This window comes from Toxorhynchites rutilus, chromosome 3 (genome assembly GCF_029784135.1).
Source record: "Toxorhynchites rutilus septentrionalis strain SRP chromosome 3, ASM2978413v1, whole genome shotgun sequence".
NCBI classification, from domain to species: Eukaryota; Metazoa; Arthropoda; class Insecta; order Diptera; family Culicidae; genus Toxorhynchites; species Toxorhynchites rutilus.
The window spans coordinates 323,049,607-323,071,652 of NC_073746.1; the positions used below are offsets into that span (position 1 = coordinate 323,049,607).

General features: G+C 36.7%; 1 long non-coding RNA gene across 1 annotated transcript; it reads right to left on the reverse strand.

The window, feature by feature from the left end:
• Window positions 1-18,874: 18,874 nt before the first annotated feature.
• LOC129775185 (uncharacterized) lies at window positions 18,875-21,759 on the reverse strand. Its single transcript, XR_008742874.1, has 4 exons — window positions 21,697-21,759; window positions 21,493-21,608; window positions 20,597-21,150; window positions 18,875-20,542 (listed from the first exon to the last, which is right to left on the reverse strand). It is a non-coding gene; the product is annotated as an uncharacterized LOC129775185 (long non-coding RNA).
• Window positions 21,760-22,046: the final 287 nt, after the last annotated feature.

The window sequence follows — 22,046 nt, forward strand, 5'->3', positions numbered from 1 at the left end:
TGGTAAATCAAGTGGTTTACTAAAACCCTATAAATTAAGCACTGACGATTCACTATTGAGAGTGAAAAGTGAAATTAATTTAAAACAAAGAAAAATTAAATTTAAAATATTGACAAAAATTTTAATTTGGTATATTAAAATACACAAAGTATCCAACATGGCTCTTAATATTAAAACAGCCGCTGAATTAGCAACGCTGATACCCACTTATGACGGAAACGCAAGTGGTGTTAAATCATTTATAGACGCGGTGAACTTGGCAAAGACCATAGTTCCAATCGAAAGCAAAGCAGCCGCAATTCAAATTATACTAACAAAATTAACTGGAAAAGCGAGAAATTTATTCTCAATATCTCCAACGGATTATGACGAAATAGTCGCAAAAATCCAAACAAATTGCGAAGAGAAATCAAATTCAGACATAGCCTTAGCTAATCTGATGAATTTGAGACTCAAATCGACAAATGAAATCGAGAAATTCACTAAACAACTCGATGAATTGACAGATAAGCTCAAAGATACCTATATAAGAGAACAAATTCCCGACACAGTCGCAAGGAAAATGTCTCAAAAGGTAGCGATCAAAACACTTATCAAAGAAACACCCAACAGAGAGACCAAAATGATGCTGAAAATTGGCAAATTCGACAATTTACAAGAGGCCATCAACGTAATGGTAGAAAATGAAAAGGACAATACTGATTCAAACGCAGTCGTACTGCAGTCGATTAAGGCTAGACAACCAAATCATTATAACACAAACCGAAATTTCAATTACAGAAACCCTATGGTTTATGAAAGAAATAATCAAAGAAATTATTTCCATGGAAGATATCAAGCAAGATATCCAAATAACCTCAATAGAAACCTCAACCGACAATATCCCATTAACCATCAGTATCCTACTAATAGAAATTCAATCCAAAATTCCCGACAACAACCAAATTTCAATCAAAATTTACAACAATACCCTTTTCAACGAAATTTCAATCAAAATCAAAACAGAAACGTTAACAGAAATTTCAATAGAAATAATGTACCAGCGAGAATGTACGTAGTAAATCAGCAAGACATTCCTCGACTGAATAATCATGCAAACAATAATGGATTTCACCCACAAAACGAATCAGATAATACTTGCCAAGCTATGGTACCGTTCAACAACAATATTGCAAATAATGGGAACAATCAAGCAAATACCGATTATTTTTTAGCCAACCAGTAACAATTGCTAACAGATGTCGACTAACTGAACAATTGTTACGGACAGGCATACCGATTTTGACATTAAATTTAAATGCATCAAATTTTATCCAAGTCAAAGTGCACATGACTGGAAATAAAATATGCAACTTGATCATTGACACCGGTGCAGATATTTCGTTGTTCAAAGCACGAAATATTCTCCCAAATCAACATGTAAATACTAACAATAAGATTAAATTAACCGGCATTACGGAAAATAGTGTAGAAACATTAGGTTTAACAAATACATCTTTATGCTTTAATAATACATTAACTTTAAATCACGATTTTCACCTAGTTACCGCAGACTTACCAATTACGGCTGATGGTATTCTAGGTCGAGATTTTTTAATAAATTATAAATGTTTAATAGATTATGAACATTGGCTACTTACATTTAATATAGCCAATATACAAATTTCAGTACCAATAGAAGACAACTTAAATGAAGGCTTCATGCTACCAAGTCGTAGTGAAGTTATCAGAAGGATACCATATTTAAACATTAGAGAGGATATGGTAGTCCATTCAGAAGAAATTTACCCAGGAGTTTTCTGTGGTAACACTATAATTTCACCTTTAAAGCCTTATGTAAAATTTGTAAATACTACGAATAAACCTTTGTACATACATTATTCTAAATTTAAGCCTACATTAAGTATTTTAAACGATTATTCTATTCTTAATGTAAATACCAAAAATATTAATAATAAGAGATCCAAAGAGAATTTTAAAAGCATAAACACGGACAAAATTCCTCCATATGCTAAAGATAAATTTAAAAAATTAATTAATGATTATCAAGACATATTTTGTCTTCCAGAGGAGGATGTTACTCAAAACAATTTCTATTCACAGAACATTGTTCTAAGTGATAAAGTTCCTGTATATATTCCTAATTACAAGACGATTCATGCGCAACAAACCGAAATTAATCAACAGGTAAACAAAATGTTAGAGAGTAATATAGTGGAACCTTCAGTTTCACCATACAACTCTCCTATACTTCTAGTACCGAAAAAATCCCAAAATAATGACAAAAAATGGCGTTTAGTCGTTGATTTTAGACAACTAAATAAAAAAATTTTAGCAGACAAATTTCCTCTACCAAGAATTGACGATATTTTAGATCAACTTGGCAGAGCAAAATATTTTTCAACATTAGATCTCATGTCAGGTTTTCATCAAATACCTTTGGACAATGAGTCTAGAAAATTTACGGCATTTTCAACACAAAACGGACATTATCAATATACAAGATTACCGTTTGGATTGAATATAAGTCCAAACAGTTTTCAACGTATGATGACAATTGCAATGGCTGGTTTAACCCCAGAATTAGCTTTCATTTACATCGACGATATTATAGTCGTAGGATGTTCTGTAAACCATCATATTTCAAATCTAAATCAAGTTTTTGAAAGATTAAGATATTACAATTTGAAGCTAAATGCGCAGAAATGCAAATTTTTTAGCACTGAAGTTACCTTTCTAGGTCATAAAATAACAGAATATGGCATGTTACCAGATGATTCCAAATTTTCAACTATTCAAAATTATCCAGTTCCTAAAAATGCAGACGAAGTTAGAAGATTCGTTGCATTTTGTAATTATTATCGTAAATTCGTACCAAATTTTGCATTAATAGCAAATCCCCTTAATCAACTATTGAAGAAAAATTCACAATTTATATGGACCAATAGTTGTCAAAATGCATTCAACACCCTAAGAAATTCATTAATGTCACCAAGATTATTACAATATCCAGATTTTACGAAGCAATTTATATTAACAACAGATGCTTCAGATATAGGTTGTGGAGCTGTATTGTCTCAACAAACACAACATGGAAATTTACCAATAGCTTTTGCAAGCAAAACTTTTACACCTGGTGAAAAGAATAAACCAGTGATTCTAAAAGAATTAACAGCCATACATTGGGCTATTAATTACTTCAAACCTTACCTGTACGGTAGAAAATTTTTAGTACAAACGGATCATAGACCGTTAGTTTTCTTATTCGGTATGAAAAATCCAACTTCAAAATTAACTAGAATGCGTCTTGATTTAGAAGAATATGACTTTACAATTGAATACATAGCAGGAAAATCAAATGTAGGAGCAGATGCTTTATCAAGAATAGTAACCTCCTCTGATGAATTAAAAAATTTAAATATATTAGGAGTAAGCACAAGAGCGATGACTCGTAATTCGAAAAATAATTCAAATATGAAAACATCTGATAATCAAATTTCTGTACCACGAGAAACTGATCACTTCTCTACGTACATGACAAATAATCCATCAGAAACGAAGAAATTAATTAAACTCGAAACACGCGTCGACAAATATGGAATGATATTTTATTTAAAGAAAAACAATAAAATTATTGCCCAAGTGCATCAACAAATTTTACATGGAAGTCAGACATTAGAATCTGCACTTCTGAAAATAGAAGGAACAATGATTAAAATGAACCAAAAGAAATTAGCGCTGTCGACAAAAGACGAAATATTTAAAATGATATCAATTGAAAACTTTAAAATATTAGCGAATACTCAAGTGTATTCAATAGAAATTATTATTTACAATCCACCAATGTTTTTAACAAAAATAAAAGACATCCAAAAAGTATTGAATGATTACCATAACACCCCTACAGGAGGTCACATTGGTCAACATAAGTTGTACCTTCAAATTAGAGAAGTGTATAATTGGAGCAATATGAAAAGATCGATTGCAGAATTCATCAAGGCCTGTGAATTATGCAAACGAAACAAAGTCATAAAGCATACAAAAGAAAAACAAGTAGTTACTACAACACCAAATCACCCATTCGAAAGTATTTCAATAGATACAGTTGGACCATTACCAAAAAGTAACAACAACAATAGATATGTAGTTAGTATTCAATGCGAATTAACGAAATATGTCGTATTAATTCCAGTACCTACTAAAGAAGCAAACGTAATTGCTAAAGCATTAGTAGACAATTTTATTTTAACTTACGGAACATTTTTAACTTTACGTTCTGATCAAGGAACTGAGTATAATAACGAAGTCTTTGAACAGATCTGTGAAATGCTTAAAATTGAACAAAAATTTAGTACAGCCTATCACCCTCAGACGATTGGTTCTTTGGAGAGAAATCACAGATGTTTAAATGAATACCTGAGATCTTTCGTTAACGAACATCAATCGGATTGGGATGAATGGTTAAAATTCTATGCTTTCAATTATAACACAACCCCACATTCACACCATGAATTTACCCCTCATGAATTAATTTTTGGAACTAAAGCTAAATTACCACAAGAATTATTTGAAAAAGGAACTGAACCAATATATAATTTTGAACAATATAGTAAAGAACTAAAATTTAAATTACAACGATCTAATGAAATAGCAAGAACCAAATTAATTGAGCAGAAAATTCAAAGAGCAAAAAACTCAGAAAATGTCATTAATCCAATTCATTTAACAGTAAACGACAAAGTTTATCTAAAAATAGAAAACAGAAGAAAACTTGATCCATTCTATGACGGACCATATATAGTTCAAGAAATACTAGATACAAACTGCAGGATTCAGAACCCCAAAACAGAACATACACAGACAGTACACAAAAACAGATTGATAAAAATATAAAATCAAACAACATTCATTTTTAGAGAAGTTACTTCATTCGCAAAAACCAATTATATTACAATTATTTATAGAAATCTTTAGAAATATATCAAATTACCAATATTATACAAAACCACATACCATTGTTTACAATATACCAACAGCTTTGGAAAATAAAAGTTTAGAAACCTATAAAAAGTCTATAAAATATTTGTAACATTGAGAGAAGCCAAGGAATAATTAATCCATAATCTGAATACTAAGAATGATTCCATTGCATTACATCATTCTCTTAAAGAGGGATGGTGTAGTATGATTTCAAACCCCGTTCCAAAGTCCATCTTAAAACTCCCAATATACAAATTATCCTTCTCCTCATAAGCAGTTGATTGTTTCAAAATAAATGACTCATGCGTGGTCACTTCAATTTACGATTCCCACGAAACATTCCTCAAGCGCAACTGCATTATTTCGTTAATTGTTTTTCTCCCACATTCGTCCATGCCAACATGCGCGGGCGATATGAATGCACCCTTACATCATGTCGCGCGCAGCTAAAGGCAATAAACCAGAAACCAAAACAAACCCAGTTCTATTCTGATTAAATACGCGACCGTACACAAAGTCGTCGTGACACTTTACGATTTCCCATGAAATCGATATGCGCGCTTATGAGCGCAGTAAGCAATTTTATTTCTTGACACCATTCACATCGAACACTGCATTCGATTGATTGGCTATTCCCCTTTGAAATCGACTTGGCTCCTCCCAATGAAACTCTCCACAAACTGTTGGCTAAGTTAGCTTAAGACACATGTAACTAGCATTAAGACAGTTCTTGTATGACACTCGACGCGGATGCACGCGTGGAGTGACGAGAAATGAATAAAACCCTTTTTGAATAAAAGTATAAAGCAAAGATAAGACACTGTTTTGTTATTCATTAAGCCATAAACGCAAAACACATTATGCTGTAACACCACGTGTTTATGTTTCCGCACGGCTGCTAGCCATAAATGTTAAACATCGGCAGCGCCCTGCTGTGTAACGTCTTTTTCCTTATTTACAATTCCGTTTGCGACACATGTTAGGCGTTTTAGTTCTTTCCCTCGAGAGTCTGACTTTAGACTGTAAGTTATGTAAGATAAGTGAAGAAAGCAGGAAACAGAAATCGGAATAAAATGACGACCCGGACTCTGCTCGACAGCCAGTCCGAGACGTAAGCTTGACGTAAAACGTTGCGTAGTTTTCTGTTACTTTCACTCCGTATCACATCCCCAAATTGAGGAACTCGTTCATACATCCCAGTTAAACCCCACACTTTCATATGGCGACCGTAGATCAGCGATCGGACGCTGCAACAGTGAGTTTATTGATATGAATACAGTGAAAAAAAAAAAAAAAACACCAGAGTTTTAGTGGCAACACGGAAGCGCTCCCCCAGCCGAAGCGCCGAAAATAACGCACCAAAGTGGCAATCAAAAAGAACAAATCCGTGCCTGAAGAAAAAAAAAGGGGAAATAAATGTGTTGTTCGAAACAAGTGAAGTGACTAACAAGCGGCGTGGCTTTTACACATAACCAGAAACCAAAAAAAAAAAAAAAATGACAGTATTATTTTGCAAGTGAATGAAGCGAGCAATCAGTTAAATTGCCGCAAAAAGTGGTGCCAAGTTCAAGTGCACTAGAGACACCAAGGAATTGTCGCGAAAAATGATGTCGTGATAATAATAGCAAAGACATGCTAGACTGTGTGTGTGCAGTGAATATCGCAAAGCGATAACAAACGGAAAAACAAAGGAGACCCCAAGCAGCAGCAGAAGACGTAGACCGGTGATAGCAGCCCGAGCGATTGAGGATCCCATCCGGTGACCAAGCCGGATATAGGCGCTAGTGGCGATTGGCAGCCACCCTCCCCCGTAATCGACTTCCCCCGGAAAACCGCACCATGAAGAGGACAACGACGGAATAACGCAGCGTAAGTCAAACCTGATTAAAAATATAATTAAAAACAAATTAAGTGAAAGTGAAACAGATTTAGGTTGTAGTAAGGGACCAAGAAGAAAAAAAAAAATTTTTTTTTAAGTATATACATTCTTTCTGGCTTAATTGGTGCATTAGTAGTAATTCAAATGGGACTATTTAGTACAAAACCAGTCGCTAACACGGGCGACGCGCAAGTCCAAATACTTAATCACCTTGACAATCATAGCACTGTCCACGAGGCCCAAGGAGCCATCATTTGCGTCATATTGGCAATAACTATACTATTACTAGTAGCAAAAACATACAAAGCCTACCAGGGATGCATGAATAAACATGCCATGAAAGCAGTTAAGGCTCACGCAGCAGTATCTGACAATGTATAGATAAACCGAATAAAACCTAACAACAAAAACAAGCATTTTTCTTTTCTTGAATGGAGGAAATCACTAGCCGCATCCAATCAAATTTGTATAAATTGGAGCAGATTTATTTGATAATTAATAACGAACACGTCAAAAAATTGAGGAAGTCCACTTTACAAAAGCGTCTTTTCGAAGCCGAAACGCTAGTGAGATACATAAGGAAACTAGCATCAAACTTTCTCGACACTAACTATAACACCGACATAGTCGAAAAAGTCGAAAAAGCAAATTCTTTACTAAACTCAATCAAAGTTACAATTGAAAGGGGTAAACCACGATCTTTCAGGGAAGCGTCCCTAGCCATATTATTCGCGATTACAGTAGCCAAGAGAGCAAAAATGGCAAATATTTTAGAAATAATCAAAACCACATCCTCGATTGTACCACAATTCGATGGAAACGTGGATAAATTAAAGGCCTTCACCGACGCATTGAATCTAGTTAAGACGTTAGAAACGGCAGAAAACAAGGCCACAATAATTAATGTCGTTTTAACCAAATTAGAGGGCAAGGCGAGAAATGCTTTCGCCGAGACGCCTCAATCCGTAAGTGATATTATTAAAACAATAAAAAGTAAAATCACCACATGTCCACCAGAACAAGTGTTAGCAAAAATGGCTAACCTCAAGCAAAACGGTAACATCGAATCATTCTGTTTAGAACTAGAAAAATTAGTATTTAATCTCGAAACTGCCTACATTGCGAAAGAGATCCCGTCTAAAGTTGCTACAGCAATGGCAACAAAAGAAGGCATCAAATTTTTGGCTGCAGGGTTAAGAAACGAAAAAACCTCCCTTATAATAAGGGCTGGATCTTTTAACTCTTACTCCGACGCCATGACCAAAGCGTTGGAGGAAAATTTTAATAACCCCAGCACATCAATATTCACCTATTCGGGGTCAAATCAAAACAGAAATCCCAGTAATAATTATCGTCACCCGAATACTAGTTTCGCTAATAGAGGCCGAAACCAGCATAATTTCAGCCAAAGAGGAAATTATCGTCAGAATTATGGGCAACATAATTTCAATCAAGCAGGAAATTATCGACAAAATTTTGGGCAACAAAGGCAGAATTTCAATCGCCAAACACCCAGCCACCAAAATAACCAAGCAAATTATTCAAGAAATCAAAACTTTAGGGGACAGCGCGGAAACAACAATCCGCACCGGGCCACACATTTTGTGCGCGTCGCGGGAAACTTAGGACCCCCGGCGGGCAACCTCCAGCCCGTACCGGAGCAAGAACAGGAGGCAAACACGATAAGAGAACTAACGTTCCAAAACAATCAATAAACATCTATAACATAAACTTAACATGCTCTATGTTTGTCACTTTAAGATTGCGCATGTGCGGAAAGCCGTGCACTTTGATAATTGATACAGGAGCAGATATCTCACTAATAAAAGAAAACACACTAAACAGAGACCAACTGGTGAATAGTAACAATAGATGTGTGATAAACGGCGTGACAGATGGGAAAATCGAAACGCTTGCTAGTACCAATACAACTCTAAACATTAACAATATAGAAATTCCTCATCAATTCCAAGTAGTAACACAAAATTTTCCTATTCATACTGACGGAATTTTAGGCCGTGATTTTCTAACAAAACACGAATGCAACTTATGTCTGAAAACTTGGTTGTTATCCTTTACATTTGAGAGTAACTATATTGAAATACCTATACAAGATAACTGGGACGATAAATACATAATACCAGCACGATGTCAAATCATCAAAACTGCCCAAACACCCTCAATCCAAACAGACTCCGTTATCATTTCGCAAGAAATTAAGCCAGGCGTTTTCTGCGCCAATTCTATAATAAACCGTAACTTCCCTTTCATCAAGATAATTAACACTAACAGTAAAGAAATACATATCCCTAAATCATTCACCCCCACCATTATCCCTTTAGAAAAATACACGATAAATAATATCAAGGCAACACAATTTGAAAATACACAAAAAAGACACGAAAAACTACTAGAAGAACTCAACTTAAGCCAAACCCCACAACAAGCTCAAGAAAAATTAACAAAATTATGTACTGAATACAACGACATTTTCGCATTACAAGACGACATACTAACGACGAATAACTTTTACAAACAAACAATTCACTTACAAGACAATACACCCGTTTACATTAAAAATTACCGTACCCCAGAGACCCAAATTTCAGAAATACATAAACAAATTAATAAAATGCTAAATAACAAAATTATCCAACATTCAATATCACCCTATAATTCACCCATCCTACTAGTCCCCAAAAAGTCTAACAACCAAGACAAAAAGTGGCGTTTAGTAGTCGATTTCCGACAACTAAACAAAAAGATTACCCCCGATAAATTCCCCTTACCACGAATAGATGAAATCCTAGATCATCTTGGTAGAGCTAAATATTTCACAACCCTAGACTTAATGTCTGGATTCCATCAAATTGAATTAGATGAGCAATCAAAACAATTAACAGCATTTTCAACATCAAATGGTCATTATGAGTTCAACAGACTGCCATTTGGATTAAATATCTCACCGAATAGCTTCCAAAGGATGATGACCATAGCATTAAGTGGTCTACCTCCAGAATGCGCATTCCTATATATTGATGATATCATCGTAGTTGGATGCTCTATTAATCATCATGTAACTAACCTCGAAAAAGTCTTCAAACAACTACGAAATTTTAATTTAAAATTAAACCCGCAAAAATGCTCATTTTTTAGACCCGACGTAACATACCTCGGACACAATATATCCGCATCTGGAATACAACCAGATAAATCAAAATTCTCAGCAGTAGTGAATTTTCCCACACCCACCAGCGCGGACGAAGTAAGACGTTTCGTCGCATTGTGTAATTACTACAGAAGATTTATTCAAAACTTCGCAGATATTGCTCATCCTCTAAATAAACTACTACGTAAAAACTCAACTTTCGAATGGACACCCGAATGCCAAAATGCGTTCGAAAAGCTAAAAAATGCTTTGGTGTCTCCAAATATTCTACAATTTCCTGATTTCACGCGGGAATTTATCCTAATTACAGATGCATCAAAAACTGCATGTGGTGCAGTCCTAGCACAAACCCACGATGGAGTAGAACTACCAATCGCGTATGCCAGTAAAGCTTTTACTAAAGGAGAAGCTAATAAATCGACAATAGAACAGGAATTAACAGCAATTCACTGGGCCATTACCTTTTTCAGGCCATATTTATACGGCAGAAAATTCACTGTGAAAACAGACCATAGACCATTGGTTTACCTGTTTTCAATGAAAAATCCGTCATCAAAACTAACAAGAATGAGACTCGACCTGGAAGAGTTCAATTTTGAGGTACAATACGTACAGGGTAAATTGAATGTTGCAGCAGATGCACTATCAAGGGTTAATATAAATTCAGAAACGCTGAAATCAATTAACATTTTAGCGGTACAGACAAGAGGAATGACCAGAAAGTTGAACGAAAATAAAAATGAAACAGAAAAACGAACCACTGCTGTCGTAAGCAATGAGCCTGATCAACTCAAAGCATACGAAGCAGTCGAATTAAACGAATGGTATAACTTACCAAAACTCCAATTCGGACGCGTATTGGAGACGAACGGAACAAATGCTAGCGAAAACATAAATAATCAAGGAAGTCATGAAATTAAGTGCGCACTAACAAAGAAATCAGGTACAAAAGAATTAATGTCGACAACAATAAAAATTGCAAGCAATAATGAAGAAAACCTAGGAAAAGTATTGAAACAAGTAGAAAATATGGCCAAAAAATTGAGAATTAGTGCGATAGCTCTAGCGCTATCAAGCATTATATTCCAAATATGCAATGTACAGATTTTCAAGAAAAGCTGTAACGACGTGCTAAAAGACTTGCAAATAGTATTGTACACACCCAAGCGTGTGATACAGAACTCAGATGAATTTAAAGAAATCCTGATAAATAATCATGACACTCCAACCGGAGGACACATTGGAATTAACAGACTATACAAAAAGCTAAGTAGACTCTACACATGGAAGAATATGAAACACGACGTGAGAAACTATGTAAGAAACTGTATACAATGCAGACAAATCAAACATACAATCCACACCAATGAAAAATTTACCGAAATTAGAACACCCCAAAAACCATTCGATTGTGTATCTATTGACACAATTGGCCCCTTTAATAGATCCAATTCTGGAAACAGGTACGCACTCACTATACAATGCAACTTATCGAAATATGTCATTATTAAACCAATAGTTGATAAACAAGCAACAACAATAGCGCGAGCATTTGTCGAAAATTGTATTCTCATCTACGGAATTCCCAAAACAGTTCAAACTGATCAAGGAACCGAATATAAGAATGAATTATTCGAAAACCTGTCTGCACTATTGAAACTGCAACACAATTTTTCTACACCATACCACCCTCAAACTATAGGTCTAGAACGAAACCATCGTTGTCTCAACGAGTACGTAAGGCAATTTGTCAACCAAGCACATAGTGACTGGGATGAATGGTTGCCTTATTATGCTTTTTGTTACAACACAACACCCCATACTGACTTTGCTTACACACCTTATGAATTAATCTTTGGAACAAATGCAACCGTACCTCAAAATTTAAATACAGCATCATACATTGAACCAATATATAATATAGATGATTATCATAAAGAACTGCAATATAAGCTACAAAAAGCATCCAATACAGCCAGAGAGATAATAGACAGAGTCAGAAGAAAACGAAACGAAGTACAAAGTAAGAAAGCGAATCAATTAGAAGTAAACATCGACGACCTAGTAATGGTCACGAACGAAAATAGAAGAAAGTTAGACAAAGTATATGATGGACCATTCAAGGTCACAAACATAAGCCACCCAAATGTGACTATTTCTAACGAGAAAACACAAAAAACCCAAACTGTACATAAAAATAGATTAATACCCTACAAACCTACATCCTAAAAGAGGAAAGGGGTACCGAATAGTTGAAAAATATATATTGAAAATTAAGATTATATAAATATAGTTTAGATAATTTAAACATAACACAAGCAATGTAAATATACACCTCACCATACGTAATATGTGAACAAAAGAATTATAAATATAATAATTGTAAATATAATAAAATCCAAAAAAAAAAAAAGGGCCATACACTTTGTAACCACATTTTATATCTATTATACATTAAAATACAGTACCCAATAAATAAGAAATTATTTGTAATCGTAAGGTCAGACGAACTCCCAAATCAAACACATACGATTGATTACATCAATCTTCCAAAAGGGGAAAGGTGTAATATGACCTTTAGGCCACCCATCCGGTAAACATTAAATGCATCAAACCCAAAATAACGTAAAACGCTCAAGGTCGCTAAAAGCGACCGACGGTTCTGTTTTGTTATTCATTAAGCCATAAACGCAAAACACATTATGCTGTAACACCACGTGTTTATGTTTCCGCACGGCTGCTAGCCATAAATGTTAAACATCGGCAGCGCCCTGCTGTGTAACGTCTTTTTCCTTATTTACAATTCCGTTTGCGACACATGTTAGGTGTTTTAGTTCTTTCCCTCGAGAGTCTGACTTTAGACTGTAAGTTATGTAAGATAAGTGAAGAAAGCAGAAAACAGAAATCGGAATAAAATGACGACCCGGACTCTGCTCGACAGCCAGTCCGAGACGTAAGCTTGACGTAAAACGTTGCGTAGTTCTCTGTTACTTTCACTCCGTATCACATCCCCAGAATGAGGAACTCGTTCATACATCCCAGTTAAACTCCACACTTTCATAATGGCATTATGTACCGTCTGAACAGAATCCCGCCGACGAAGCTACAAAAGATTTTAAAGGACAGTCAACATGGATAAAGGGTCCTCAATTTCTAAAGAGGCCAATCATCGAGTATCCAAGAAGAAAAATTAAAGAGTCAACAGAAGAATTGAAACTGGTAGGAATGCACCAAGCAAACCCTATGTTCATCGGAATGGAACGATACTCCAGTTGGAGTAAATTAATACATCTGGTCTGTATCATGAAGAAATATGTTGACTGGTTACAATACAAGAGAAACCAGCGATTAAACATGCAAACTGATTTTACTCGCAATATAACGTACAAAGATCGACAAACTGCAGAAAGAGTAGTAATTCGTAAAATGCAAATGACGCATTTCTCCAAGGAAATTCATGATATCGAACTAAACGGTTACGTTGATATAAGAAATAAACAATTATCAGCGGTTACCCCCATACTCGATGAATACAACATAATGAGAGTTGGAGGTCGATTGGAAAACGCTAATAAATTGCATACATCAACAAAACATCCTGTGATTTTACCCGCCGAAGATCATGGAACATATTCGATTGTGGCCGAATATCATCAACGATATTTTCATCGTTCAGATAATGTAGTACTTGGAGCATTACAGTTACGATACTACATACCAAATATGCGTACAGTTCTCAACAAAGTAAAGGCAGAGTGCTCTAAATGCATTATAATGAAGGCCAAGCCTATGCCACCCCAAATGGCATCATTACCAGCAGCCAGAGTAGACTTGTATGCTTATCCGTTCACAAATACCGGAGTCGATTACTTCGGTCCATTTGTAGTCGTGGTAAAACGATCAATTGAAAAGAGATGAGGAGTAATATTCACATGCATGACCACAAGAGCAGTACATATTAAAATGGCTGAAAAACTAGATACGGATCACTTTTTGATGTGCCTTAAAAACTTCCAAAACCGACGTGGAAAGATCAAACATTTATACAGCGATAACGGAACGAATTTCGTAGGAGCAGAAAAACAACTTAAAATGTTAGTCCAAGAAATAAATGAACGCATGACGAAATTCGAAGCTGAAAGAATGGAGATAGCATGGACTTTTAATCCTCCAGCATCACCACAATTTGGAGGAGTTTGGGAGCGACTCATAAGAATTATCAAAGATAATTTATATCAGATGATAGATTGTAATCGAAAACCTTACCCTGAAACACTACGAGCAGCTCTTATTCAAATTGAATTCATTCTAAACAGTCGCCCACTAACGCACATACCGTGCAATCCAGACGAGGAGGAGGTTTTGACTCCGTTCCATTTCCTAATTGGACGAGCAGGTGAATACGTTCCGCCTCAAAACATGGACGACAACAAACTCACTAGGATTCAATGGAAACTAGTAAATCATTACAGTAGGCAGTTTTGGAATCGATTCAAAAACGAATATATACCAACATTAATACCACGGCAAAAATGGACACATAAAGTGCAACCCATAGAGATAGACGATATAGTGCTGATAACTGCTAGTACTCTACCTTGGGGTCTATGGATGAAAGGACGAGTTACTGAAGTCATTAAAGGAAAAGACGGTCAAGTTCGTTCAGCGTTTATAAAAACCGCCAAAGGAACCTTTAAACGACCAGCAACTAAGTTAGCAGTATTAAATATACGCAAGGATTCCGTTCAAACGACGGAACAAGTAAACAAAACAACTACCACATTTACCGGACTTCATCAAATAGTTAACGAAAATAACAAATTGAATCGCGAAAATTATGAACCCAAGAAAAAGAGACGACGAATCAATCCTTGCACTTCAATTATATTAACGGCAGAAACATCAAATGTTATGGCATACACCGATTACTCCAAAAAAGATGAACCGAGAAGAAAAATAATAAGGAAATCAAATACACTTACACCATTAACATTCATGCAACTGTTGATTGCAGCACTGTTATTCTTCGGATGCAGTGTACTGGGTTCGTCATCTCACGGATTGATCGCATACGACTGTGCTAACACGGAAGTTAATATGACAACATATTCACTGTTGGATGTAGCTTCATGCTTACCACCAACAACAAACTTAACAACAACGGAACTTCGAATACAAATGCTACAAAGAAATTCAAAAATCGAAACAAAGGTGTTTCAATGTAAAGTCATCATCAAAAGATCCATTCAACACTGTGGTATGCACTCCCACACTTCCGATTATCAACACGGCTTCGCTTACATCGTAAAAGAATTTTCTTCAGAAGAATGTCGAAAGGCTCATTATAGCGGAGCAGTAACACTTGCTGATAACACAGTAATCCAAGAATTGAAACTAAACAGTACGAACAGAGGTCAAGTTTTAATAATAGTTATATTCGTTATATTCGAAGGTGTTGTCAATAAAACAAGAAATAATCAAGTAAAATCAATTGGAGAAATCGTAATCTATAGCACAATATCGGAAAGACATTTATTTTCGATAAAAACTACAGAAAAAACACATATATGTGGACACATCGGATTTAAAACAGACCATCCCAGGATATTAATTGTAGAATTATCAAATATGAGATCACCATTTGTCAGAAAACCCACATCAGGATCCAATAATGATTTATTTACATACTTCAATTCAAAAATTACCTTCGTCGAAAACTACGTTGGTCAGAAATTGGATGATGTATACAATACGGTTATGACTGAGATGTGCAAGCTTGATAAGGCTCTATTGGAAACAAAATTGACTTTGGCAAGAATCAATCCAACGGAATTTGTATCAAGTATTATGAAGAGATCTGGATACACAGCCGTTGTTGCTGGTGAAGTACTTCATGTTATTGAATGCAAACCAGTTTATGTGACGCCAAAATTTGAAACAAGATGCTTCCAAGAAATACCAGTCGATTACAACAACAGGTCAATGTTTTTGGCACCTGTGACCAGGATACTTCAAAACCGCGGAATTGAAATTGATTGCACACCTTTAATACCAGCAAAATTCAAGTTCGGAGGAAAATGGTATACAACTGATGGACGATTACGTGAAACAACTCCACCAGAGGAATTAGTGTCGGACATAGTAACAACATGGTCTTACACGCCTCTTCCAAACTTAATGCAGAGCGGTGTTTACGACGCCGACAATCTAAAAAAGATGAGAGATATGATTTATGAACAAGGAGATCGCAGAGCGGCAACAAACGTACTACACCGAGTGCTGATTGGTCAACGACCCAATGATCAAGGATTCAACTTCGGAGCTTTAGTGTCTGGTGATGTAATTGACGATGCAATAACTAGATACTGGAAGCGGCTCATGACTTGGTCTACATTCCTGGGAAATATCACATCAACAGCGATTGGACTATATATGATCGGCAGGATGATAAAGTTTGTCATCGATACAATCATGCACGGCAGGATCCTATACGATATATATGGATTCGGCTGGCAACTGGTAGCGTCTTTCTGGGACTCACTCACGACGTTTCTTTCGCACCGGAATGCGGTACGACACTTACGAGAAACATCGGTCAACCAAGGGACCGAACCAACTGATGACATCAACGCTACCACAGTTAGAGAGACGGCTATACCCATGGAAGAACCATCAACACAACCCATATGCGGACGAGTTTACCCAAGATTGTGAAATGATAATATAAATGTACGAATTAAAAAAGAGAGAAGAAATAAATTGATAGGATTAGACTTAAGTAATTACAAATTCTTTAAGGGTAAATCGAGTAGGTAGATTTACGGAAGGGGAAATGTAAGAAATCGACAGAATTTGTTATTCCAATGAGAGTAGTAGAAAATCAAGGTCAAGATTAGAATCACGCATCATTCACTATTTTCATTCATTGCCACTTTATAGCTTCTGGAACAGTTAGCGTTTAGGTTTTATCGCTTGAAGCGAGCATGTGTTTGGCTCAGCTATAGCATTTATAGTTTAGAAGGTCACGGGGCGCCCGCTTAACATAGAACCAAAACAAACCATAAAATAAGCGAACGCGCGAACGATCATAAAACCAACGGCCGGCTGTGGCTGGAACTAAAACAAAGGATCATTCATTCGATATACGCTCTGAATTCTTGACCGAGTGACGCATAGAACTTTACTATATGAGAATAGAATTTTCTCCTTCATTCCCGATATTTGACCTAGATTTAAGATATATCATGTCAGCAAAAATCTTGTATAAAAACTCGACCATATCTGAATAAAGGAAGTAGTTTGAGGCTGCCTTCCGCAGCCATAAGTAGTCTTAAGCGAAACTAAGACCAAGTGTTGTTCCTTGAAATATATCACAGTCTTCAGTCTGCTAACGAGAGATCAGCAGCATCCAGACTTCCAACGTCCGTTGCAATAATTGTATAATTTGCGCGCGGAGTTCGTGAAGATCTTGTTCTCGTTGATCCTCCCGAGTAGTAGATGTCGGCAAACTGTTCAACTTCTGTTCGTCACGCATTCCGTATGGAATAAGTGCGGAGGCAGTTGAATCAACTTGTCGAAGGGATAAAATCGATAGATTGTCTAAGTCCCGTTCGTTACGCGTTCCGTATGGAATAAGTGCGAAGGCAGTTAGTTCAATTTATTGATAAGGAATATTTCTGATACACTTCCGTTCGTTACGCGTTCCGTTGGGAACAAGTGCGGAGGCGGTTTATTCAGTTTATTCTTGAATAATTTCACTCAACACTCTACTTCAAATCGGTAACGTGCAAGCCAGACTCATTACGGTTGATTCCTTCGCGCAACCGAGTTTGCTGCTTCGCCGCACGCTTACACATTCATTCTCCCATTTCCATGTCATAAACCACCCAATGTGACACACTCTCCTTCCCCGAATCCATACTCATTATTTGTAACGTGAGAAGTCCCAAGCGCCCTAGCACTAAGCGACATGACTCACTAACCTCCATCTGTTTACCATTAACACAAAGTGCAATGCTCAGCCCTCCGCATCGCATTGCGACCTGACCTACATCTATTTACTATTAACGAATGGCACATAGCATAGCGTAACTATAGCTATCCCTCTCTTGGAAGTATTGAACCATTTATTATATACACTAGGCTAAGAACTTTCTTGTAAGCAAAACGACAGAAATAAAATCAATCTGGTAAATACCTCAAACTGGTGAAGTACCTCAATCCGAAACTCTCCAGTAGAAAACTCCGAACAGAATAATTTTATCTATTCTGGAATATGGCTCTTTCTGCTTTCTCTCAGCAGCTAAAAGTCACCTTCTAAAATTGGAACGAATTCAATATCATTGTCTGCGTATAGCCCTTGGCTATAGGCACTCAACGCATAACATGAGTCTCGAGGTTCTGGCAGGAGTAACTCCTCTACAGAATCGATTCTGGGAACTTTCTCTCAGAATACTGGTGAAATGCGGAGTCACGAACACACTTGTGATTGAAAACTTTGAAAAAATTCTTCAGCTAAATATACAATCTCGGTTTATGAGAATTAATTACCACTATATTTCGTCAGATATTTGTCTTCCGTCGTTTACTCCAGACCGTGCTCACTTCACCATCAGCAGTTCCTCAATTGAATACGATCTGTCGATGAAACAAGCAATACTTGGGATTTCAGATCAGCTTCGACCAAATTTCATTCCCCGTATTTTTAACCGAAAGTACCAAAAAGTCAATTGCATGAAAAGATACTTCACTGATGGGTGTTTTCAATGAAAATTCGAGCGCCTTCCGTAAACTGCAGGAACCTTGTTCCGTTTATGTTGCTGAGCTGGCAGCAATCGACTTCGCATTGGGGATGATCTCCAACAAGCCTGCAGACCATTACTCCATTTTATCGGATAGTCTCAGTTCGCTTGAGGGTCTCCAGTCGATGAAAACTAGTAGGCACCCATCTTATTTACTCACAAAAGTGAGGCAGCAGATGAGTGCACTGATCGAAAGATCTTATAAGTTAACCTTTGTATGGGTCCCCTCTCATTGCTCAATTCCTGGCAATGAGAAAGCGGACACTCTCGCAAAGGTGGGTGCCCAGGAAGGCGAATTGTTTGATAGACAGATTTCATACGATGAATTTTTCCAATTACTGCGTCAGAGTTCCCTCCTGAGTTGGCAAACCGATTGGGACACTGGAAGTCTTGGGCGGTGGTTATATTCAATTATTCCAAATGTTTCTTCGAGAGCGTGGTTCAAAGGTTTGGACGTAAGTAGTGACTTCATTAGTGTAATGAGTAGACTTATGTCCAACCACTACTCGCTAGATGTGCATCTCCACAGAATAAATCTTGTTCAAAGCAATGTCTGTCGGTGTGGAAACGGTTACGATGACATCGATCACGCAGTTTGGCAATGTACGGATAACTACGCAGCCAGAGAGGACCTTTTGAATGCCCTTAGGGCCCAAGGAAAACAACCCTATGTTCCTGATAGAGACGTGTTGGGAACTCGCGACATCTGCTATATGCAGTTGATCTATATGTTTGTGAAACGGTCAGGTATAAGAATTTAATGCTTTTGTGTTTTTTTCTTTTTCGTTATTAGTTTGTTTGTCTTGTCCCCTCATCTCACCGTCGCCCACCCTCGACAGATAATAGAACATCAGATGCTATCCCTGGTCATTATGCACAATGCTACAGTGCATGCGGCAACTCTCGGTTGGGACAACGATACCTCATATCCATATCCCTAACCTGACCCGTCCCACAAAAATTGTTAAAACTCGGGTAAACCGCGAGTAATCGGTCGAAACCTACTAAACATAGATTTAAGTTGAAATTCTGTAAAAACAAATCATGAATTAGTGGCTCCGCAAAGCTCATGCGATTGAGCCTTACAAATAAATGAATTGGAAAAAATGCGGTTATTTGGCTATTGAGTCTAGTTTAGAATGAGCCCAACATGGCATAGATGAGCCTTTGCTTCGAAGCTTGCAAAGTGAATGATTGTGGACTTAGTGTTACTTCATAAGATTACATACTGAATCACTCTTGTACATACGTATTCTACAAAATAGTCTTTGGATTCAAGCTGAAATAGAAATCTACCAAATTGGCTGCCACAACTCTCTGGTTTAACCATATTTTTTGCGCTGTTGAGTATATTGATCAATCGAGGTAAGATTTGAGCGGAGTAGCGGATCAGCCTTCGCTTTTCAAACGCAAGTACAATAATAACAGTCCTCGTTTTCTCGTGAACACATTTGAAATCTTACAAACTGAATGCTCTAGCCACTATTCTACTTGTTTCTTTTTGTAAACCGTGTCAAACATAAATTTAGTTCCCCGTTCAAAATTGTGCAAAATGAAATGTTATAAGTAATCACGACTGACCTACACTAGCTGCTGTCTCAAATATAATTATTACAACTAAATACTTGCACGAAGGATTCACTCCTGCGTATTCGCATCGGAACTCGTCGTCACAGCGATCTTCAACTTGGATGGAATACATGTCTGGAAAAGCTAAGGACATATTACAATTTAGTGCCAGTTCGAATTAGGAAAGTTGGATCTCACCTTTTCCATTTCGGCTTCCTAATACAGATACCATATAGGTTAGTCCCGGTACGCAACTCATGCTCACCGTAGTCTTAACATTTGGATTTATACGTTATTCACGAGACACCGTTGATGACGTTACGAGAATCGGTTCGATGCGGTCGACTAACGGCGCCCCTCATAAATTCAGCAGGAAGTAGGCTACAGCACTCGTCCCGTTTAAGTCAGCCTTCTCATAGGAAGCCATGTTTTTGATGCATCAAAACAGCTAAGATGTACGCACTTGTACAGTTTTCAAATCTCACTGATAGCTTTGATGTTGGCATCCTCCGAGCACATAAAAGATAAGTGGCAGCAAGGTCCTGATTAGAGTCTTTTCTCTAATATTTCTCTACACGCCGATCAAAATCAATAAGTAGATAGCGGAAAGGGAGAAATCAGGATATTCGCTGATTGAAGTGCAGACGCCTACAGGTAACCCAATCGATCAAATCAAAAAGAGTTAATTTGTTTTGTTATGTTTCTAAGACAGCCAGCTTAGAATTGGGTGGAAGGAATCCGGAAGTGCACGTCTGGAAGCAAACAAAAAAAAACATTGAAAAACTAGTACCAAAATGGACACAATTATTGCGAAACACATTTACAATCACAAACACACATCTCTTAATGCTGAGAACAGTAAGAAATCGTTCATCGGTAACATCCACATCAAATAATAGCAAACGAAACTCGAATCCGACAGTCTGTTGTTTTGTATTGAACGCCATTTTAAATTTGAAATATTATCGACACATACGAAAAATCAAATACTAAATTTTAAACATGTGGCTCCGGAACATCGTTCTCAAGAGCGTAAACATTGAAGTCAATGGATACGCTATTAAAATGAACAATAAAAAAATAATATTACATACGGATTATAGATGCGTTCTTCATTTGAAAACATCAGACGGAGGCCATATTTTCTTGTTTGATTTTGTCATCGATTTTATTCCGTGCCTCAGCACTACATGACGAAATATAAGCATATCTGTAACCCGAGAAATAATCGAAGAATAAGGCTGAATTTGCAAAAATAAAATGCTGCGAAATAACATAAGTATGAAAATCCATTTTACCTTATCACAATGCGCCTGAAGCGCACAACCCTCCGCTGGAAATAATGATGATTTGTTATTTCGTGCTAAGACCAAAGTACCTGGAATAAGAAGGTAGTCTACTCCCTGCTTTGTTCAAGTGTGGTAGGCAAAGGATAAAAGCAAGAAATAGTAATAAACCATCGATCGAATCCATATAAATTCAAACATTTTTTAATTTTTCAAATTATAATACAAGAACTGTCTTGTTTCGAAATGATGAAATAGCAGTTTACTTAATTATTTTAAAATTTAAAACTGTAAAATTATCGCACCTGTACTATAAAAATAATGCAATCCGATAAGCAAATGTGTTGAGAGGTTATATCGAA